Source organism: Sus scrofa, chromosome X (assembly GCF_000003025.6).
Source record: "Sus scrofa isolate TJ Tabasco breed Duroc chromosome X, Sscrofa11.1, whole genome shotgun sequence".
Lineage (NCBI taxonomy): Eukaryota > Metazoa > Chordata > Mammalia > Artiodactyla > Suidae > Sus > Sus scrofa.
Genome location: NC_010461.5, coordinates 3362401 through 3386963, shown reverse-complemented (window position 1 = coordinate 3386963; position 24563 = coordinate 3362401). Strand labels below are relative to the sequence as shown.

Genomic DNA, 24563 nt, shown 5'->3' with positions numbered 1-24563 from the left:
TAGAATCTCATAACCAGCTACCTGGACTCATATACGTTTCTTTAACTACAGCTCGGAGTTACATGTAGGTTTCTTTAATTAAAGTCTGGGTAACAGAGTAAAGTATGAAATCGGAAACCCCTATCAATGGATTTTCCAGGAGTTATGTGTATTTCACAGATTTTGACAATTTTGAGGATAAAAGTTCCCTCTTTAGACACATGCTACCAGTTATGATGCCTGGACCACTGTGGTAGGACTCACTGTATAGGGCATGAAACTCCCAAAAGAAACCATAAATAACCCCAGGGAAGCAGGCGATGCTCTTGGAATCGCTGAAAGCAGAGAGCACCTCAAAATATAGATGGAAATATTTCTGTATAGGTTAAAAATCATCTTGAGAAGCATGTTTGGTCTGAAATCATGGAGGCTTACAAATAATGCCAGTAATAGTATTGCTACTTAATACAACAGCGTCCCTCTTTGCTCAGTCTGTTACTTAATCCACTTCAGGAGGTTTGGCTCCGTCTACCCACTGTGGTTTCAAAGGCAAGCAGATTTAATCAAGTTTCACCTTTTAGGAAAACCGCAGTAACGTCGGAAAAGGTGCTCTATTTTAAAAATTTATTTTATTGACGTATAGTTGATTTACAGTGTTGCCTTAACTTATGCTGTACGGCAAAGTGATTCAGGAATGTATATATTCTTTTTCATATTCTTTTCTGCTACAGTTTATCACAGTAAACTGTGCTGAACAGTAGAACCCCATTGCTAATCTGTTGTAAATGAAATAGTTTGCATCCCCTAGCCCTAGCCTCCCACCCGCTTCCCCCCACCCCCCTTGGCCACCACAAGTCTGTTCTCTGTGTCTGGGAGTCTATTTCAGTTTCGTAGATAAGTTCGTTTGCGTCATATTTTAGATTCTACATATATGTGATGTCATATGGTATGTGTCTTTATCTGCCTTACTTCATTGAATATGGTAATCTCTAGACCCAACCATGTTGTGCAGATGGCATTGCTTCATTCTTTTTTGTGACTGATATTCCATTATGTACATATATTCCACGTCTTCTTCATCCATTCCTCCGTTGATGGACATTTAGGTCTTGGCTCTTGTGAATAGTGTTGCTATGAACATAGGGGTGCATGGACCTTTTCAGTTTATAGTTTTGTCTGGATATATGCCCAGGAGTGGGATGGTAACTCTACTATTAGTTTTGGATGGCTGGATTACATGGTAACTCTACTATTAGTTTTCTGAGGAACCTCCACACTGTTCTCCATAGTGGCTGCACCAATTGACATTCCCACCAACAGTGTAGGAGGGTTCCCTTTTCCCCACACCCTCTCCAGCATTTGTTATTTGTAGACTTTGTAATGATGGCCACTCTGACCGGTGCGAGGTGGTACCTCATGGTAGTTTTGATTTAAATTTCTGAGCAGATGCTCTTGATGTCTAGAGGGGGTGTTTCTTGTGAGCATAATGGGGGAACCAGCAGGTGACACTGGCCAAGCATAGGACTGCGAAGAGGCTCAATGGAAGGGACTTTTCCAAAGACCTGCCCATCTTGCACCTGTACCGACAGCATTTTTACTCCATTTGGTGGTAAAGAACAACTCTAACAAAAGAGAGCACCTTGGAGGAATTCATCCAAAAAAATATAACTCATCTCAAAAATATTTCTCAAATAATAGAGTCCAAAAAAAAAAAAGCATGTAGCAATGTTGGTAGAGAGCGTGGGAGCACTGCTTTTCCATTTTCCCCTTGATCTTTCTTTCAGCTATTTACAAATGAAATTTTTATGCCAGAAACCAGTGAACCTTTTGTAGGTAAAAATATATCCCAATTCTTTTTCCCAAATTACCTTGAAAAGCTAAAGCCCGAGTTATACAAAGCAAACAATTGCCTGGTCAACTTGAAGAAGGGAGACCTTTAGGGAGGTCTCCCCACTTTCTCCTTCTGTGTTTTCACAGGAAGGTCAAGAACAGTTGAACTTTTAACTGAAGACTTTTCTATCGTACGTCAAGGGCTACTCTGGGTCATCACAATGAGACCTATTCAGTCCTGAACAGAGAATCCATAACGTTATAGGCCCATGCGTTCCGTGTCCTTTGCCTGTGTTTTTCTGTCTGAGTCACGCCAACGTTGATTACTGCCTTTAAGATCGAGGAATCAGTTACCACTAGGGCCCTTGGAGTGAAAGAGGACTTGCATCTGCCAGCTCAGGACCACCATCTGTTTGCTTTCTTTTGTTTCATCTTCAGAGGGAGGTCTTTTAAGACTGTCATGGGTTGCCCAATGTTGATGAAAGCAGTCCTCTAGACTTTGGCTTTTTTTTTTTTTTTTGTGCACAAAATAATGATGTATGCCCATGCGGTGGGACTCCATGTAATCACCCATGTTATCAAATCCCTTTTAACCTCCCCATTAAATATTAGAGCAGAGAGGGCCCCATGGTGACCTCCATAACAGAAGAGATAAAGGAGAAAATGCACTTACAGGAGACATTATAGAGGTTGCATGAATGGCTTGCCCCTAAAAGATGCTTTTTAGATACCCATGATGGGGTGTGATATCATGTAAGGATGGGTAGACAGCTCTGACAGGAGAGGACAGGCCACTCGCTGGTCGTGAATCTAGTCCTTCAAATTCTCCAGACGTCAATTCCATGATTGCAAGCCGGTGCTAACTCCTTAGAGCCATGTTGACATGAAAAAAAGCCATGGCAGGGGAGCCTGTGACACAGGATACAAACTCTTTGGCTCCACAATTTAATGGAGCCTCTTGCACTCATGGCCTTTTCACACACCCACCTTCTGCGTTGGTGGCATGGAATGAGAATATTTTAATCTACCTCGAATATTTTAATTTACCTCCCCAGTTCTCAGATGAGGCCCATACAGAAAATGCTCGTCTCATGCCTGTACACTGGGCATTAGAGAACATTCCTTGCTCTCAGTAAATATCTGTGGAGTGAGCAGAGAACAGATTGCACGATAAATTATTTCATATCAGATGCGCCAAAAGGATGAATAAACCTTCTATGTTTCCTACGAGTATGATTCAGAAAGTGTAGAGCTTTGTGGAAGAGACATACTTCTGCTTTATTGCATTTCTTTTCTTTTTCTTTTCTTTTTCTCTTTTCTCCCCTTTCCTTAAAGGGCCATACCTGTGGCATATGGAGGTTCCCATCTAGGGGTCAAATCAGAGCTGTAGGCCTACCTCCAAAGCAACAGCAATGCCATATCTGAGCTGCAACTTCGAACTACACTGCAACGCATGGCAACCCTGGATCCTTAACCCACTGAGCAAAGGCCAGAAATTGAACCCTCATCCTCACAGAAACAATGTCAGGTCCTTCACTGACTGAGCCACAGTAGGAACTCCTAGTGCCTGCTATCTAGATCACTCAACAAAAGCTATACTAAAACTATAGTTGACATTTTACTCTTTGCCCAATTATTTCATACAATTGCTAAGCAAGAGTGACCTCTGGGTCTAAATGGCACTCATCCTTCCAAATATTCTTCTGGGGACTTCCCATTGTGGTGCAGCGGAAACGAATCCAACTAGTATCCATCCATGAGGATGCAGGTTCGATCCCTGGACTCACTCCGTAGGTAGGGGATCCTGTGTTTCCGTGAGCTGTGGTGTAGGTCGCAGATGTGGCTCGGATCCTGTGTTGCTGTGGCTGTGGTGCAGGCCAGCAGCTGTAGTTCCGATTCAAGGACTAGTCTGGGAAATTCCATATGCTGCAGGTGTGGCCCTTAATGAAAAAAAAATTCTTCTGAGCTACATTTGCCCTCATGGTTATTTAATTTTTTGGCCATGCCCATGGCATGCTGAGGTTCCCAGGTCAGGGATCAAACCAGGGATCAGACCTGAGCTGCTGCAGTCACAACACCAGATCCTTAACCTGCTGTGCCACAAGAGATCTCTGATTTTATTTATTGAGTTGTAGGGCTATATCTTTAATAACCAGGGTCTCTCCACTGCGTTAGAAGCTCATGGGGTATTTCAGACATGTTTCTTTCTACTCTATCCCTGAGATGTAAGGCAGTATGGTGAAAGTGTAAGTGCTAATAATTAACTTACATTTTGTATGAGAAAAGTCCATAAACCTTCTTTTTTAATTCTCAAAGTTAAAAATATATATATAACAGCAAAAATGCAGAATTTAATATGTTCTTTGTTAAAAAGTGAAAATGTAGCATTATGGTACCACTTGTACGGGCCACGTAAAAGTGACGATAATTGCTATGCTTTTCCACTTAATGATATTTGATTCATTCTTTTTTATTTTATTTTTATCTTTAGGGCTACACCCACAGCATATGGATGTTCCCAGGCTAGGGGTTGAATCAGAACTACAGCGGTCAGCCTACATCACAGCCACCGCAATGTGGGATCTGATCTGTATCTGTGACCTGTACCACAGCTCACGGCAATGCTGGATCCTTAACCCACTGAGCAAGGCCAGGGATCAAACCTACGTACTTGTGCATACTAGTCAGGTTCATTACCACTGAGCCATTGTGGGAACTCTTTGACTCATTCTTAATATTTTTCCAAGATTTGTCTTGTGATGTGTTATCATTGGAATAAATTCATATTCTTGGTCATTGCGTGAAGCATGAATTTAACATTTCAGAGTCTGCTTCACCCTGCAACATTTAAAGGGAAATATGATCAAATATCTGGGGGCGGGGAATAGTGGGAATAGGCAAATAGAATTCCTACTCTCATCACTCCAGGGATTCAATTTTTTTGAGTTCCAATGAATTAAAATTTAGGCATTTGTTCTCAGACAAGCATATGAAATTTCCAAAGTGTTCAAATAAATTTAGTCAAAACATTTACAGAGGTTACATCATTCAGATGATGTAAAAATCACATTATATGTTTAAAAGCCCTCAGTAAAATAAAAAATAAAAATAGTTGTTTTCTTTGTGGCTCAGCGGGTTAAGAACCCAACATAGTGTCTGGAGGATGCGGGCTCAATCCCTGGCCTCACTAAGTGGGTTAAGGATTTGGCATTGCCTCAGACTGCGGTGTAGGCTGGTAGCTGCAGCTCTGATTCAACCCCTAGCCTGGGAACTTTCATGTGCTGCACGTGCAGCTGTAAAAAGAAAAATTTTTTAAATAATTTCAATAAAATTAAAATAGGGAGTTCCCTGGCGGCGCAGTGGTTAAGGGTGTAGTGTTGTCACTGCTTTGGCTCAGGTCATTGCTGTGATACAGGTTTGATCCCTGGCCCAGGAATTTCTGCGTGCCATGGACATGGCCTAAATAAATAAATATGAAAATAATCTTAGAGGACGAGGACCAAGAACCAGCACAAATTAGTTTATTGATGAGCAAGGGGAGATGAAACTCCCCTCTGGGTTCTGTGTGGTGAGACAGGGGCTTGTCTAGTTCTTTTCCTCGTGCCCACTGCCCACCATTCACGTGAACACCTGTCTGGGTGATAAAAATCAACCAACCCAGCACCACGGAGATCACACACCACAATTCTGTTCAGATGCCCCAGACCTGCATCAGCATCGATGCCCATATTCTGTACACTGCAGCATAAGTGCCCTGTAGAATTATTGAATGTCAAAGTTATGATGAAGCTCTAACCAGGTTCCTTCCATAAAATTCAAGAATGACTCCCTATCTATAAATGCCAGGCACCAGGATCATAAATCACAGAGGACGTAAGTCGAGGGAAATGGTACGTGCCCAAACAAAGCTGGTAAATTCACTGTCTCCTCCCGCTCAAATGAGTAATCAAAAAGAACCAATACTGGCAACGGTATCCAACTGGGAACTGTATCAACTGGGAACTGTATCAACTGGGAAGTGTATCTCGTCACTTATGATGGAGCATGATCATGGGAGAAAAAAAATGCATACGTGTGTGTGCCGGGGTCACCTTGCTGTACAGGAGAAAATGGACGGAACACTGTAAACCAGCTGTAATGGAAACAATAAAAATCATTATTTCAAAAAATAGAAAAAAGAGGACCATTTTATTATGAAAAAAGTCACTATTTTCAGCCATGAAACACCGCCTTGAATTCCAATGGGAACACTAAAGAAATTCCTGTGAAAGTGGGTGCCCTGTGTTATGAGTTAACATTGCTGTGAAAGGAGTGGACAATTCAGTTATGCAAAAGACAGAAACAGGGAATGCCAATTGGGAAGGAGGAGATGATAAAGGGCAGATGCTGATGTGATCTAAATGGAACCTATGAAAGTTCAGTAATTGGAAAAAAAAAATGTAAGGAGTTCCCCTCCTGGCACAGGGGAAATGAATTCAACTAGGAACCATGAGGTTGCAGCTTCCATCCCTGGCCTCGTTCAGTGGGTTAAGTATCCAGCATTGCCGTGAGCTGTAGTGTAGGTTGCAGATGCACCTTGGATCTGATGTTGCTGTGGTTGTGACGTAGACTGGCAACTGTAGCTCCGATTAGACCCCTAGCCTGGCAACCTCCTTATGCCACGGGTGTGGCCCTAAAAAGCCAAAAAAAAAAAAAAAAAAGAAAAAGAAAATTCAGTAATTGTATTCAGTGCTATATAGAGGATCTCCTACATCTGCTGTTGCTTTTTAAAGAAAATCTTTGATAATCCTCAGAGCTTTTACACATGCTGTTAATACATATGAACTTGTAGACCTTAAATCAGAACTGGTAGAACATATTAATACATCATAGTATATATCAAAGCATGGCATTCAGCAATATTAATAAAAAGTTGAGGGGAGATGTGTGATTGGACAGTTCAGTGAAAGAATAGAGAATCCTGAAATTGGCCCCAGTATGCATTGAAATTGTATTTTTAAATAGATAGCAATTCAAACCAATCCCAGACACCTAGAACACTCACCCACCCCTGTGTGTAATGTATCAAAAATAGCTAACAGTTTGTAGAGGTGGGGGAACACAAGCTCATTCCTTCCAACAAGGAAAAGTGTACCTAGGTGAAAGATTTAAGATAAAGGGGGGAAAAACACTCAGACGAGCAGGGATGGGATAATATTTGAAAACAACAATCTTGGAACACAGAAAAGAAACTCAGGGACTTGGGGAACAGACTTGTGGTTGCCAAGGGGGAGGGGGAGGAAGTGGGATGGACTGGGAATCTGGGGTTCATAGATGCAAACTATTGCCTTTGGAGTGGATAAGCAATGAGATCCTGTTGTATAGCACTGGGAACTGTATCTAGTCACTTTTGATGGAGCATGATCATGTGAGAAAAAGAATGTATATATGCATGTGTGACTGGGTCACTTTGCTGTACAGTAGAAAATTGACAGAACAACTGTAAACCAATATAATGGAAAAAATAAAAACCATTAAAAAAAAAAATCTTGGCGTTCCCATTGTGGCTCAGCAGGTTGAGAACCTGACTAGTATCCAGGAGGATGTAAATTCAATCCCTGGCTTCATTCAGTGGTTAAGGATACAGTGTTGCCATGGCTGTGTCATAAACCAGTAGCTGCAGCTCCAAGGTGAACCCTAGCCTAGGAACTTCCACATGCCATGGGTGCAGCTATAAAGAGAAAAAGTAAAAATAGAAATAAAAATATGCCTGCTTTTGAAAGAGTTTTTTTTTTTTTTCAATTTTATGAGAGACCAAGATCCCAGCAGAAAGAATGGACCAGGGATGTGAATGATACTTCACAGAAGAATAAATAAATAAATACTGTTTGCTCAGAAAAATAGGAAAAATTGCCCAACCACATTCATAATATTAACAGGAATGTTAAAACAATGAGATATAGAGATGTAGATATAGAGACGTGCCAGGGTCATCTTTTTACCCTGTTGTTTTGAGGACGCTCAAAGGATTCGGAAATATATACAGTATCGGCAAAGAAGTAGGAAAACAGGAGCTCTTAGTGGAGATGTAAACTGGCCTGATCTCTTTAGGAAACTATGTGGTCTGGCAATTCAAGTCTGGTTATTCATGCTGGCTTAGAGTCAGATACGTGCACGCAGCTCAGCAAAGAGGCTCATTTTGACGCGATTTATAATACCAAGGACGTGAAACCACCTCAGTGGACCTGATTGGGGATTAGTCAAAGAAAGTATGATTCCTTCCCCCCAAAAAGATTCCTCTGATGCAGTGCTGTATCTGGGATGAAACGGAAAGTTTTCCTAGATCAGCTGTTTAAAGAGACGTCAAAATGCAGAGGAATGTGTATAGTATCTACCCCTTGTGGAAACATAATATGTATAAACGTATATATGCATCCATCCGTATAGACACATCCGCACCTGTACACAGGCTGTGGGTCTTGGGTCATGTCCGTGTTTTTATTCACTGCACGCCCCTTTTTTGTTTTGAGAGTTTTCCTGCGATGGATGTGCATTCCCTTTATTCTTAAAAATCAAGTTAAAATTGAAAAAAAAAAAAAACAGAGGAAAGCCGAAAAAAGAAATGAGTCACCCACATCACCTGACTTTCTTTACCGTTTGCTTTCTCACAGGGTCACCTAGTACCGCCTTTTACAGCTAAATGAAGGCTGACAGCCCCTGGGATCTTCCCCCAAATAAATACCGTGTAGTTACTGGGCTATAAACGACAACGACAATTAATCTCACGTCCATCCAGAGTGAATTCATAATTTAGTATTTCTTTGACAACTCAAGGAGATGTATTAGGAATTTGCACAGCCACAGCCTTGCCGTCACGGCCATCAATCATTGTGGTACCATAGAGGCACTTGAGTCTAGGGTAAAAACGGGAAAGGAGTGTCTTTGGAAAGAACGCTAAGGAAAGCATCGCCTCCTGATGTTGTACTCTAGCTTTTTAAAATTTCCACTGATAATTTCCATATTAACTTTATGATCCCTTTACCATTCCATTGAGAGTGAGGCGCTATCATCTGACACCTGTCATGTATTCTATCTATAATCTGTCATCTCTCTACCTATCTATCATTTACTCTATGTATCTATCATCAATTTATCATCTATCCCCATCTATCTGTCTATCTATCCATCCATCCCTATCTATCTATTCATCTGTCTATCTATACCTATCTATCTGTATCTATATATCTGTCTCTATCATCTGTCTATCATCTATCTACCTATTTATCTATCTGTCTGTCTCTATCTATTTATCTATCCGTCTGTCTCTCTATGTCTACCTATTTATCTGTCTATCTGTCTGTCTATCACCTATATATTTATCTATCTCTATTATCTATCTACATCTAACTATCCGTGGTCTACACCATATACTGTTTGGCCATGAAATGTGTAACAGACATTCTGCCTCATGATTTTACAACCACATTCTTGGCCATAATGATTCGGTACATGTCAGAATGAGATCCTGTGCTGGTTCGCAGGAATTGCCCAGGCCATAAAGAGATCACGTCTGACTGCTCTCAGTTCCGTGAAGAATGACGTAGAGACGCCCAGCACACCGTGACCGTGACCACAGCCCAAACTGACCACCAGGTGCCTCTGCTCCCTCCTCTTTATGATGCACATATCACCTCCTGCCCAATCTCTCCTCCTAATACAGAGTGTCCACACCTCTGTACTTCCATAACAAGGCTAGCAAATGAGAAGCTAAGAAGTAAGCAGCTCAGCCTCTCACGAGCCTCCCCGGCCATCACAGTACATGTGCTTGCATCTTCTCAAGCAATGGTGGTTCCTTTCAAGGAGTTTTTTGAGCTTGATGGCCTCTGTTGATTCTGCAGAGCCAGTGGCCGACAGGGAGATGGAGACTGCAGCTGAGGAGGGGATTGGCTGGGGTGGGGCTGTGTGAAGGTTCCCCTGGATTTGCTCTCTGGTCACAAGCAGAAATAGGCCATGCCTTTCCCTGCATCTAGATGACAAACAGGGGACCATCCTCTCATCCAGCCCTGAACTTGGAGGAGGCAGAAACAGATCTGACATACCTCTGAGGAGGCAGAGGAGTTGGCCTGGCTGTTGGAGATGGGAGATAACAGCAGGTAAGGGCATCACAGATTGCAGAGGGTAGGCTGGGTACCAGACGGCAGAGGGAGGAGGGCCTGGGTACCAGACCAAAGAGGGAGGAGGGCCTGGGTACCAGACGGCAGAGGGAGAAGGGCCTGGGTACCAGACCAAAGAGGGAGAAGGGCCTGGGTACCAGACTGCAGAGGGAGGGCTGGGCAGAGGAGGTGAGACTCACCCACCCTTCCTTCCTTCCTTCCTTCCTTCCTTCCTTCCTTCCTTCCTTCCTTCCTTTCCTTCCTTCCTCCCTCCCCTTCCTCCTTCCTTCTTTTCCTTACATATTTCCTTTCCTTTCTTTCTCTTCCTTCCTTCTTTCCTACCTTCTTTCTTTTCTCCTTCCTTCCCTTCTTTCCTCCTCTCCTTCCTTTATTTCTTCTCGTCCCTTTTCTTCTCTTCTTCTCCCTCTCCCTCCCTCTCCTGTCTGCTGGCTTGTTTTTGTCCTTATCACTCGCTTGTCTTGCTGGGACCTTTCAGAGGAACCTAGAACTGGTTTTTCAGAAACTGCCCTGGTCATAGGACAGAGCGGGAAGGTAAGAGAGGGATGGACAGGGTTCAGGTGCAAAACTCTTTCTGAGCGAGAAGAGAGAGCTGTTCAGGCAGAAGCAGTAACTTGTAGAAACTCATGGGAGGAACAGAACATTCTCGCAGGAAACCCAGAAATCTTTAACCCAGACACAGAGCTGAGACTGGAGCCTTAGGGGACAGACTGACCATCCACAGGACAGCAGACTGGTGTTCCTGGCTTGCTCTGCCAAAATCGCCTTCTGGATTTAAACCCTTCTCCACAGTTCATGCCCCCAGCCCATCAGGGGGTCCACAGGGCAATGTGCAGCTACAGAAAAGCATCCCCAGTTTTTGTAACATCTCCTGAAAGCTGTTTACTCTCCTTGAAGTTAAGAACTAAAGAAAATGCAACGCAAATGAAAGACGTATTTGCCGGACACCCAACAATGGCAAGAAACCAGCTCTTTCATTGCAAAATAATAAGAGGAAAAAAAATATTTGCTTAGGCTCTTGCTTTTGTGACTGACACACATTTGGAAAGTGGCGTCTGAGGTCACTGTGTGAACTTCCCAGGCTGCCAGTCCCATTTAGAACCGTGACAATGCAGCCTGTGTTTGATTCCGCCGCCCCGCTGAGTTTGATCTCCCCCCACTCCCCCCACACTGCATCTCACGTCTCAAGAGTCACTGAGTTTGCATTCACCATCCGGCTTCCTGCTTTTCAACTCTTTCATCTGGTACCCTCCATCCATCCCCTAAGGCCCGCATTCAAGGCACCAACTTTCTGAAGATGCCCGAGCTTCCTTAGGAGAGTTAATTCCTTCTCCTGGCTCCACAGAGCCTGGGATCGCCCTGGGGTTAAATCAGCTGGGTTTGCAGTGTGGGCTTTCTTCCTCCACCAGAGTTCACGCATCGCCTGATATGTTATTTTATTTTATCTTGTTTATTGTAATTACCTTTGTGCCCTCAGCTCCTGGGACACCCCTGAGGATTTTTAAAGGTTCTCTAAAGCAAAACCAAAGCAAAAAAAAAAAAAAAATGGAATTAGAGGACAGAAACTGTTTTTAGGGGAGTTCCCATCATGGCACAGTGGTTAATGAATCCGACTAGGAACCACGAGGTTGGGGGTTCGACCCCTGGCCTTGTTCAGTGAGTTAAGGATCCGGCATTGCTGTGAGCTGTGGTATAGTTTGCAGACGCGTCTTGTATCCCACGTTGCTGTGGCTGTGGTGTAGGCCGGCGGCTACAGCTCCGATTAGACCCCTAGCCTGGGAGCCTCCATATGCCGCAGGAGCGGCCCTAGAAAAGGCAAAAAAAAAAAAAAAAAAAAAGAAAGAAAGAAAGAAAGAAAAGGAACTGTTTTTAAACATTCTAGGCATTGCAAGGATCCCACACACACGTCAGATTTTAGTGTAAAGGACCAAGGGAGCCAGGGCTCCTGTGAATTCTCTTGGGATGCTTCCTTCACCGTGAGTCCGAGTTCGGTGTCTGCAGTCCAGCACTGTTTCTCAGCCTTGAGTTGACAGTTGAGGTTGGGCCATCCTTGGCTGTGGGGTGTCCTGTGCATTGCAGGATGGTAGGCAGCCTCCATCCACCAGAAAACAGCAGGAATCAACCTCCCCCTGGGTGTGAGAACTAAACATGTCTTCAGGCCCTGCCAGGTACCCCCTTGAGGCCAGGGGTGGGGGGGCACACTCTCCCCAAGGTTGAGAATCATTGATGTTCCCTATGTCTTTTTTCTTTTTTAAAATGTACCTAAAAGTGACTCTTAAGAAAGGCAAGGGAGTTCCATTTGTGGCTCAGTGGGTTAAGATTCTGACTAGTGGAGTTCCCTTCATGGCTCAGCAGGTAATGAACCTGACTAGCATCCTTGAGGATGCGGGTTCCATCCCTGGCCTTGCTCATCCTTGTTAGCTGGGGTGTAGGTCGCCGACACAGCTTGGATCCTGCGTTGCTACGGCTGTGGTGCAGGCAGGCAGCTGCAGCTCTGATTCGACCGCTAGCCTGGGGGAACTTCCATATGCCTTGGGTGTGGCCCTAAAAATAAAAAATAAAAGTGTGTGTTGGGGAGAACAGCATCTATCAAGGAAAGATTAAGGTAGATGCAGTTTATTTGTTAGACATTGCTGGTCCAAAGCTCATCTTTCTTCTCTCAGGAGGAGAGGGAAAGAAATAGGATTAAGCAGAGGCATTTCCAGCCCAAGGGGCTGTACTTTGGGTGCAGATTCAGAAGTGTTCTGTGGGGTGAACAGCTGTGAGTGGGGGTCAGTGAGTGTCTCTTTCCTCTGCCCCCCCCAAAGACGTACACCTCTCTCTTCTGGTATATCTTGCAAATAGTCTAGGTCCTGGATCCTGGCTGCTTTCTGGTCCAAGGCACAGATCAGGGTTTGAACCTGACTCGAATGGACAACCTTGGTGGTCTGAAAGCCAGATCCCACCTCCTTGGGGTGAAAGGTATTAGTCACAGCAACCAGAGAAGCTTCCTCTCTGAAATCACTGCTCCCACCCTTCTCACTCTTGACTTGGTGGTTTAGGGGGAGTTACCTGCTCATTGCTGCTTTGGTTACCTTGTTATTAATAGCAAGTCAGCAACAGGAAAAAGGAAAGAAATGCTGGGGCTTGTCTCCATCTCCACTGAGACACAATGTTACTCTGTTGAAATATTTCATATTAGTTCATGGATTAAAATCAAAGGTCATTGTGTGAATCTGGACTCTCCAGAGAGAGACAATAGGATATATAGAGAACTATCTATCTATCTATCTATCTATCTATCTATCTATCTATCTATCTATCTATCTATCATCTATCTATCTATCTATCATCTATCTATCTATCTATCATCTATCTATCCATCCATCTGTTACTTATCTATCATCTGTCTTTCCATCCATCTATCCAGCCAGCCAGCCAGCCAGCCAGCCAGTTCACCTATCTTCTTTGTCTATCTATCCATCTATCTATCATCTGCCTACCTGTCCATCTAGCCATCCATCCACCCATCCATCCACCTACCTATATGTCCATCTGTCTATGCATTTATAGAGAGAGGTGCATAGATATACAGATATGTGACATCATACATACAGAGTGTGTGATCTCACATGTATACACATATAAATTGTGATGGTTATAGCTTACGGAGGTGACCCAGGGTACGGCATCTTCTTTGGAAATAGACACATGATTTATGCAGTCGTGCCACTGTGTTCTTTGCTTGTCCTTCTAGTTAATGAGACCTTCAAAAGTGCTCAAGGACAATAGCAAAATCTTTCTCTCTATCTCCCGTGTATGTGTGTATCATATATACAGAGTGAAATAATTGACATTGTAAGGGTTTGATATAAGTTCCTTGGTGATAAATGCAATGTGCTAATTCAATGCTTTTTTTCCTTTTTTTTTTTTTAGGGCTGTACCCATAGCTCACGGCAACCCTGGATCCCCGACTCAGTGAGCAAGGCCAGGGATCGAACCCACATCCTCATGAATACCAGTCAGGTTCATTACCCACTGGGCCATGAAAGGAACTCCTCAACGCATTTTAAATTTAACTTTTATTTTACATTGCTGTGTAGTTGATTTACAGTATGGGGTTAGTTTCAAGTGTACAGTAATGTGAGTTATTTATACATACACATATATCTGTCCCTTCTCAGATTCTTTTCTCATATAGGTCATCACAGGATACTGAGTAGATTTCTCTGTGCTATGTAATAGGTCCTTGTTGATTATCTAGTTTACAGAGAGTGGTTCAACACATATGTTTAAACTAAAAAGTGGCACTATTGTAAATGTGGCTGACAAAATTCCAAAATCCTCATTATTCCCGTTTGTAGGATGAGAAAAATTGGTCTCAAAATGTTACTCCCTGTCTCCCATACTCATCAAGTCTGTTTTGAATTAATGGAGGTTCACTGCCAGCTTCATTAAATATGACAAAGGTATCTATAGAAATAAGAAACTCATGATGGCATTTTATTGAAACTTTGCAAAATGTTCAGATCATTTCAAAATGTCAGACACAAACAAAAAGCCTAAGCATTTGAAACATTTCTATCTGCAAGCCATCACTGTACTTGGAAGCCATAATTGATTGTAATTCAATATTCTTATGAGTAATCCCATTTATTCTGAGGTTAGAACCAATTCTGTATTCAGTGGAATCTTGGATTTATTTATTTTTTTTCTTCTTGAAGAAACTCATTCCTATTGGTCATGAATATTTATGGTTATATGTTACCTAAAATCACAAAGTACCTCAAGTTTGAAATTCTGGATTTTAAGGATCATTTCAGGCTACAGGAAAACAATAGGGACTTGTTGGAAGGATGTAAATTATACCAATTTTCAGAGCATATCCAGAATGTTGGGGAGCTTACATCACTGGCCTCCTAATTTGTACATGACCTCATGTCACACTTTCATTAGAGAAAGATTTTTCTGATCACTGTGGGTCTTTGTAGTTCCACATGAATTTTAGGATTTTTTTTTTTCACTTTCTAAAAAGAATGCCATTATGGAGTTCCCATTGTGGCTCAGCAGTAACAAATCCAACTAGTATCCATAAGGACGTGGCCTTGCTCTGTGGGTTAAGGATCCGGTGTTGCCATGAGCTGTGGTGTCGGTTGCAGGTGCAGTCTGGATCCTGCATTGCTGTAGCTGTGGTGTAGGCTGGCAGCTGTAGCTCTGATTCATTTGGAACTTCCAAATGCCGTGAGTGCAGCCCTAAAGGAAAGAAGAAAGAAAGAAAGAAAGAAAGAAAGAAAGAAAGAAAGAAAGAAAGAAAGAAAGAAAGAAAGAAAGAAAGAAAGAAAGAAAAAGAAAGAAGGAAAGAAAGGAGGGAGGGAGGGGGTAGGAGGGAGGGAAGGAGGGAAGGAAGGAAGGAAGGAAGAAAGAAAGAGTGCCATTGAATTTTATAGAGATTATACTGAACCTGTAGATCACTTGGCTGGTATGGCCATTTTAAACAATATTATGTCTTCCAATTGATGAACATAACTATCCTTCCATTTATCTGTGCTTTCATTCATTGCCTTCATTGATATTTTATCATTTCTCGTGTACAAAACTTTTATCTCTTTGGTTAATGTATTCCTATGTTGTTGTTTCTGATGGTATTTTTTTAAAATTATTGTTGATTTATAAGGCTGTGCCAGTTTCTGCTGTACAGCAAAGTGACCCAGTCATACGTATACATACATTCTTTTTCTCATTTTATCTTCCATCCTGTTCTATTTGAAGAAATTGGATATAGTTCCCTGTGCTGTATCTTAGGTCTGATGGTATTTTCAATGAGATTTGTTTTCTTGATTCTCTTTTGGGATAGCTTATTAGTTGTGTATGGAAATACCACTGATTTTTGTGTGTTGATTTTGGATCCTGCAACTTTATGGCATTTATCAGTTTTAAGAGTTTTTGTTTCGTTTTGGTTTGGTTATGTCTTTAGGGTTTCCTCCTTAGGCAATCATACCCTCTGCAGTAAGTGATCATTTTTTCTTTCTTCCCAATTTGGATGCCCTTTATTTCTTTTTCTTGTATAATTGCTGTGGCTTGGATTTCTAGTCCATTGTTGAATCAAAGTGGTCAGAGTGGATATCCTGTCTTGAACTGCATCTTAGAGGAAAAGCTTTCAGGTTTTCATTGTTGAGTGTGATAGTAGCTGTGGGGTTTTAATATTTGGTATTTAATGTGCTCATGGAATTCTAAGGGTATATGAAATATTCTGTTTTGTCTAGAAAATGCTTACAGAATTCAAAAGATAGAAAGAGCCATAGCTATAAGAAGTCACATCTAATCTATGGAGAAAGTCCACGATCCCACTGTGTATATTTTTGCTTTTCCTCCGTCAATTGACATATGTCTTGGACTCATGCTGTATGAGCACCTTCTAACTGGGGGGCAGGTCTCCACCCCACCCACGCCCCAGAGACGAATGGGACATCAGAAGTTTGCTGAAGGTATAGTTACAACTCCTTCCCTCAAAAGACCCATCCTGGGAATTGCTTTAGTTTCTAAAATCATTATCCTCTTTCTCGGAGGCATCTTATCTCATCGTTCCTTAAAATCACACTCCAGGAGAGAGAAACAGGCCTTCTGGGAGAGCTCCTATCTCTATTTTTATGATGTTCTAATATACATTTTAAAATTCTTCCCCACCTCTCAAATTACATGGAGTTTTATTATTTTTAGCCTCACTGGAAATATTCTCATTTGGATTGCATATTTGAAGAGGGTATATGGATGCCCAAATGTAATTTATTTCCAATTTATATGCTTTTGCAGAAAAAGAATGTCAAGAATGGTCAAAATCACAGGTATTACATTATAAATATGATACTCAGAGCAATTCTACCTGTTTCTTGTGTGTATATAAACTGAAGAGATAGGGTGGGTGTGTATGTGTGTGTGTGTGAGAGAGAGAGAGAGAATGTCTTATCAGAAACATGTAATTTCATTATTTTTAAAACTGAATGTCAATATTCAAGATTTCCAAGCTTCTCCTCACTTCGCCTTGTATCATAATTAAGTCAAAAACAAGACTTCGCTTGTGAATTCCAATGACCTGGCATTGCCCTAACAGTTTCCTGCCTCTCCCCAGCTGCCCCTCACACTCAGAACAGTACATCTAACTTCCGCCTGCCTGCTGTTATGTGGTGCTCCTGTGTCCGAGAACTCCCTAAGCACACAGATGCAAATACTCCCCATGGTTTCCATGTGAGATGAGGGGAAAGACAGCCGAATGGAGCCCTTTGGATATAACCAGATGAGCAAACACATCCCATTCGCTGAGTGCCACCCCGTCGTTATCAGAGAGATAATGTAATTTCGCGTGCATGGTCTTTGACTCGCGCCATGCCTGTCATCAGTAATAAGCCCAACAGGTTTTATGTAACCCACACTGCTGGGTCTGCGAAGCATTTCTGAGACCTCACAAAGACTGGAAGACTGAGATGTGGAACCCAGGGGCATCGCTCTTCTTGTGGACGGGATGGAAAATAAACTTTTCAGCATCTTTTGGGAATGTTCTGCCCCCTCCAATCATCCAGACATTCACTAGGGCAGCATAGCTGTGCGGCTCCCAGGATGGGGTGCTGGAAACATGTGGATCTGGAAAGCAGGAGAACAGCTGGGACTTGTCCGGCTGAGTAAACTGGCCTTGCTTCTCTTGGACACGTCAAGGAAAAGTTCATAGCAGGAGCTGACTCTGCGGGAGGCGAAAGATAAGGCGACTTGTCACTCCCGGGGTAAAGCAGAGCTCCCCAAGTGCACATGAACAGTAAGACTCTTAGGGGTCAAAGGAGGGGGCAGGCCATAATAAGTCCTGTTGGCTGCCCCTAAACCCTCTGTTCTGGGATCCGTCTGTGCCAAAAATGTGCATGCATATTGGGGAGGGCCCTGGGTCCAGTCTGTGGAAAGTAACATAATATCTTTTCTAATCAAAGGAAATCTTGGTGACTCCATTTTGCTCTGGTTTCAGCCGAAACGCCTTCCTGCAACCCCCCTCCTCTTTCCCTCTTCTCCCAAGAACAATTTGCTTCAATGAGCCAACTGGGAAGAATGTGTGCCCTGACCTGACCCATGGGAAGGGGACAGGTACATCACCTGCATTAGGGACAAATAGGGGAGGGTCCTTTGTTCGGCACACATGCTTTTTGGAGGACCCATGCCCTTCTGCAGAAGTAAAGAGCCTTGTCGAGATTTCTCCTTGTCCATGTGTCTCATGTTCTGACACTGATGATCGGGCCATGTCCCCAACAGGTCAGATGTGAGAAATACAACAGGATAATTGGCCAAAGGAAAACAGAGACCTGGAAGAAACTCCCCGTATAGGTGGTTTAAATCACCTCCCTGGCTTGCTCCTCATTCATGGGGAATGCCTGCACCCTCATTCCTCCTTTGGCTGTGTGTCACTGCTTTGCTTCTGCCTTAGATAAATAAACTTCTTCTCTGTGCTCTCTCACAAGTTGTACTGTGTCTCTAATAATACACTTTGTACCTGTGTTACAGGCTTTGCCTCCTTGAAACATTCTTGCTTTCAAGAGGGGGCAAGAATCAGAGTGAGTCTGCTCTCAGCCTCTTGCTGGTCTGGTGGCCAGGATTTCTGGTTTTCACCCAGGCTGCCCAGGTTCCACTCCTAGTGGGAATTAAGATCTCGCTCCAAGCCATTGCTCACTGCTTTCTCTCTGAGATCAGTCTGATCCTCTGGAGCCAATAATGACATTTCCTGGAGTCAAGGGACAAGCAATCAGCTGGGGTACCTTTGCTCCCATTGGCTTCTGGCGGGGAGACCATCAGCCTTGATTCGAGGTCCTCCCCTGGGCAGCTGGCAGCCTTGAGACCCCGTGCAGCTGACTGCTCTCTGCTAGGTATCAGCTGCTGTATCGCATGGCCAGCCTTTCCCCATTTTCAAGCACATACTTCATCTCTGTGACCAAGGATTCAGAATAAAGGGCAGATTTCCAAATTGCCAGTCTCTTTAACAAACCATTTAAAAGTTATGTGTTTGATTCTCCTAAGAAACAGCATCATATCCATTTTCTACAAGGATCATATACTCTGTAGCACTGCTCACAGAGATGAAAGAGTAAATGTTTCATTGTAACCACAGGCAGAGGTGTGGCGCAGGTACCTCGGTGGTGGTGGTGGTGGGGGGTGTTGTTAGAAATGAGAAAGCTGGAGACCACACTCCTGAGCATCTTAGCAGGCCTGGGGTTGCGCCCAACAATTTGCATTTTTGGATTTCCCTTGTGGTCCTGGGGGTTAAGGATCTGGGTTGTCTTGCAGCAGCACAGGTCACTGCTGTGGCACAGGTTCACGATGCCTGGCCTGGAAACTTCTGCATGCAAAACAAACAAAGAAGCACACAAAACCCAAGAAAGAATATGCATTTCCAACAAGTTCCCAGGTGGGGCTGATAGGCTGATATCCAAGCCTCCTTCTGGAGAACGTTTGAGGTCTCTCTCCCATTATAACTGAATCATTACACTCAACAGCTGAAATAATTCAGTGTTTCAATCTGCTGATCCATCATGATTCACTTTATGTAGGGGTTCTGATCACAGTTTTATTGTGTCGTTATCCACGCCTTGGTATTTGACCGTATTTCCTCTCTGGCTTGGATAAACGAGAATTTAAGAGCAGAATAAAACCGGTGTAGGCTCCCCTCCTGATGATGCCCTCACAGCCATTATTTCTTCTTAGACGTTGGTAAGTAGAGGTTATTTATCCCCTTATTAAAATTAATTTAAAAATCCCTCCTCCCTTGTTTGAAAATGATGGCATACTTTAGAGAGGTCTCTGCCTGGACATAAGAGGCACCTGTCAGGTCTCATGGCTCACAGGTGCCCTTGGTAGTGGCCCACACACCCGCAGGGCAGCTTTTACCTGTGCCTGGTAACCCAGGGGTCTGCAGAGATGTCACGGGGACCTCCCACTCCTCCCAAGGGGTGTGCCTGCCAAGGTTTGCTCTTCCCCACAAAATCTCCCCCACCCACTTGTCGCTCTCTGAATTTCCGTCTTTATTCGATTACCAAGTCTTTTTATTCAATAACTGAAACAAAAAGTTAAAATTGAATGACCTCTGGGAGGTGAGGTAGCGAGTAAAAGATATGACGGCTACACCACAGGACTGTATTTATTTTTTAGGATTGCTGCCAAGAGTGACGAGAAGCAGGTGTCTTTAAACCACAGGCCTCCATCCTCCCCATTGTCGCAAGGTGTCCCAGGGCCAGGGCCCCTCCAGAAGCTCCAGGGGAGGGTCCTTCTGAAACCAAACACAGCCCTGTGGGGCTGCTGGGCACACAAGCCTTTCTGTGTCCCCCATTTCTTGTTCTTAGGAAATGGGCCTCTCTCTGAGGCTCCAAGACCTTCCCTGAGTTCCCAGGGGCAGGTTCCTCTCCCAGGGAAGGGAGAGGAGGCAGAGACCGGGGAGGAGCCATCAAGACACAATAGCACCGCCGTGGGGCAGGTCCTGGTTCCCTCTCGAGGGACAAAAGCATCTTATACACCTAAGAGAGAAGTTACATTCCTCATGCTTCATTTAGAAATGAATACTTAACTGCAGCCTAAACACCGTCACCTGTGAACTAAGGATGAGGCTCCCTGAGCTCAGTGGCCTGTGGGTTGAAGATGAAGAGCACATGATGTTTTTTGGGAGCTTCCCTAGTTTGTTCTCATCTCTGATCCATATGCCCTTTTCTCAAGGGCTGTTGTTCTCATCGATAACCCAACAGACCCCCACCAGAATCAGAGTGAGATCTCCTGATACCGGCTTTGAGGACTAAGATTCCCCCAAAGAAAGAACACATGTTTGTCCCACTCCTCATTCCTATGTGAAAACTTGTTTTTCTCCTTTTTACTATAAAACTCCTTGAAATTCTTTCCAATGCGGGTGTGAGGGGGAGGGGCATAGTCTTTAGGGCATTAGCCTGCCGGGACCTTCCTTTGCCTGGCAAAGTAATAAAGCTATTTTTCCTCTCCTTTACCCAAAACTCTGTCTCTGCATTTCAGTTAGGCACTAGCAGACAGAGGCCCAATTCTGGCAACACTTCCTGCCTCTTCTAGCTTCTGGGGGTTCCAGGCAGCCCTGAGCTTGTGGCTGCCTCTGTCTGTACCTGGCTTCTCCTCTGTGTCTTTCATTACAGGGAAACTTAGTGGATTTGGGGCCGATCCTCAACCGTGAGGATCCGGTCCCTCACACCGAGCTCATAACACCCTGGCAATTTCCTGAAGGAGCATCTTTTGTTATTCATAAGAAACCTGAGCACACCTGAGTTCTTGCTAATGAGGTTTATGCTAATGAAGTGGGGCTGGTTGCCGGAGGAACCAAGCACGTGATTAGAGGGTTTAGCGCTGCCCCCTACCCCAGCGCTGGCGGAGGGACTGGGGTGAGAGTGAGTCAGGGAGGGACAAGGCTTTCATCAGTCATCCCTGGTGGACCCTCCCAAGAAAACCCTAAGGGGTTCCAAGAGCCTCTCATTGGGGAAGTGTCCACAGTTGGGAGGGTGACGCACCCCGAACTCCACAGAGACTGAAGCTCCTGGATCCCACCTCTCGCACACCTGGCCCCTACTTCCTCATCTGCCTGTACATCCCTTTAGGATCCACAGGTAAGTCACGCATTTCCTTAGTTCTGTGACAAGGGGGCCGTGGGGACCCTCCCTCTGTAGCCGCATTGGACGGAAGTGTGGGAGACCTGGCCCCCCTTTGTGATTGGTGGTGAAGTGCCGTTCGTCCTGGGGCGCTGGGCCCTTCCCTGTGGTGTCCGTGCCAACTCTGGGCAGTTTCAGAGGTGAATAGAATTGTAGGACACCCAGCTGGGGTCCGAAGGAAAATGGATCATTGTTGGGTGTGGAAAAGCCACACGATGGGTGTCAGAAGCACTAGGTGTAGACAAACAGTCTTCTTTGAGCAATTGAAACAGTTATACGCCTTTGGAGCGGACACCTCCTCCTGGCGGACCCCTCTGCTCTGGGCCTTTTCCCAGTTACCCGTCCTTCTCCCTGTAATCAGAATTCTCTAAAACACGAATTAGATCGTCTCCCTATGTGCTTAAAATGCTTGGCGGTTTTCATGGCTGTTAGAAAAAGGACAAATGGCCTCACCTGCCCTGCGGACGGAGGCGGGGCAGCTGGTGGGGGGCGGGCACGGATGTGGGAACACGCTTTGGGGCTGGTGGAAATCACCTCTCACGTGCTACATGTCCAGCTTAAACTCCATGTTCTAGTGCTTCACGACCTTGACCGTGTGTTCTTATTACGTACGTCTGACATAGGAAAGCGGTTACAGTACTTGGGGACTAATCAGCGTGCCCAGCCATCTAAGAGTGGCGCCGTTTGCTTTCGCAAGGCTGACAGTGCTGGCATCTGTCAATAAATCCAGTGTTGCCTTGTCATTTCCAACAGGTGTGCCTCCTCTCTCCACTGGGGCTTTGATTTCTTGTGCGGGACTTCTAATACACCTACGTATGAGGAAAATCCATGTTTGCTTCCTGGTTTCATCCGCCCACCTCGATGTTGTTGACTGTTGTGGGCTTTGGGTAGTGAGGTCAATCACATCCCCTGAGACAGAGACCCAAGGGGAGCTCAAACCCAACCAAGGACACCATCTCCAGGAATTGGAGGCAGAGTGGCAACTACTCTTGGTGTGAAAATTCATGGAGGGTGTGGACATGTGTGACCTAATCAGGCTCTCGGCCAGCTCTAGGTAGTGCTATTGCCTGTCCCTGTCTTTACATACTGATGGATACATTTAAGAACTAAATATTAGTCAGTTTTAAGCCGGTGGTGTAAGCAGTACAGAAGGATGGAGAGAGGGTTTCGTGCCTGGGTGACGGGAGAGGGTAATGAGAGAGGAAAGTAGGCTGGGTTTCTTGCCACCATCGTACCTCTTCCACGGGCTGGATCTTTCCAACGGTGTTCCACTCGCTGGAGACCTCATCACCTGGTTTTCTCCTTAAAGAATACCTCGCTGGTCCCACATAATCAAACTCCGTGTGCCCAGAGAGGTGTTCACGTAGCCACAAGCTCCTTTTCTCTGCAGTTACACCTGCTGTCTCCAGTGATGGCAGCATCTGTGACCTGTCCTGTGATGTCCCAGGACCTCACACAGTGCCTTGGGCATGAGAGTCCCCCCCAAATTACGTGAAATGAATGGAATACGTTCTCCTTTAGAAACTGATTCATTTCCTGTCTTGTTCACCTTCAGAGACATAGCCTTCATGGAGAACAAAAAAAAAAAGTTCTTATTTGGTGAAGTGACTTTGTTTAACGTGTTCCATAAGACTGAAGGAAACACCAGTTTTAATTCTTAGACATTCTGTTAAATTCACACGAAGATCTCTTAGGGAAGCATTGGCTTTGTTAAAAACTGGTTCAGCATGACGTGCCGACTGGGCAGATCTTTTCTTTTAGCCTGCCTGGTTTGCTTCTTATCAAGGCGGAAGAAATCTCCTGAGCATCTTCTCCGTTAAAGCCATCCTTCTAATCACATGCGCAAGGGTGGGTTTTGTGGGCGTCTGTGAACTTGGCATGCAATCCTTTCTACCTGTTTGAATCTTTCCCACTCTTGAGGAATATTTTAAGAGGTAAGTAGGTCAAACATTATCAGGAAACAAATGTTTCATTGCACCACTTTTCAGCACAGGGAGGGAACAGGGACTGAATTTGGTCAGCCACCACAAAATGCTCTAATTTTGTTTCCATCCGCCTGCCAGCAGCCCCTGGGTCTGATAAGCTCATCAACTGGGTCCAGATTTTCGTTCATGGGTGGCCCAGGGAATAAGGCGGAGTTCAGGTGACAGAATCAGGTGAGGTCAGAGAGAACCCAGGTGTTCTTTGTCTTCTGCGCTGCAGTCTGTGGAGGTGGTGGCCTTGAGCTTGGTAGTCAGAGGCTCAGCTTCAGGACAGAGAGCTGTGATGGGGCAGCAAAGAGGTCAACTCTTCTGTGCATCTCTGCGAGTTAGGAGGATACTCTCAAGAGTACTGCAGAAGACACCCTTACCTCTATCACAAAAATCAGATAAACCGCTAAGTTCTTGAGCTGGGCATTTGCACGATTCCAGGGATTGTCTCTAGCTCAATCCAATACCCCAAATTCCAGAGGATGGAATCAGCTTTTCTATGGACATTGGGCCACATGGGGTGGAGTTGGGGATAAAGGCATGAACAAAGTCATGCATCATAGAAGTGGGGAAATAGAAGTGGGGAAATTCATCCTGGGAGGATGTGGCCAGTGTTGCAGTGCAGATGTCCAGATGGTGTGTTCGCTTGTGTGGTTGACAGACTAAAATCCTCAATGATACAGGTTCACGAATGCCAGTCTTTTTTACATCAAATCAAGTAGAACTTAGGAAGGTTCAGGGGGATGAAAAAAGCATGATAAAGTTTGTGCATTCTTTGGATTTTATTTTTGTTGCTGAACATGACATTTTTAAAAAAAATGGTGCTTTTCAAGTGGCCACGTTCTTGTCAGAAGAATGGAAATAACAAAGCTGAAATAACACTCAAAGCCTTCTGGTTCTGCAAGGGTATCCAACATCATAATTATCTCATAAAAGACACCAACTCAGGATTTGAAAGTCTTTACACAGTATCTTCT

The 24563-nt window shown here is 44.2% G+C and overlaps 2 long non-coding RNA genes across 2 annotated transcripts in view; both read left to right on the top strand.

Annotated features, from left to right (window-relative positions):
- The window catches only part of LOC106506881, a 120916-nt gene extending 103152 nt beyond the window's left edge, over window positions 1–17764 (top strand). The window contains exon 4 of the long non-coding RNA XR_002340812.1: window positions 17065–17764. This is a non-coding gene — a long non-coding RNA (uncharacterized LOC106506881). The remainder of the gene's footprint in view (window positions 1–17064) is intronic.
- Window positions 21009–24563, top strand: part of LOC106506882 — a 162895-nt gene continuing 159340 nt past the window's right edge. Inside the window, exon 1 of the long non-coding RNA XR_002340669.1 lies at window positions 21009–21574. This is a non-coding gene — a long non-coding RNA (uncharacterized LOC106506882). The remainder of the gene's footprint in view (window positions 21575–24563) is intronic.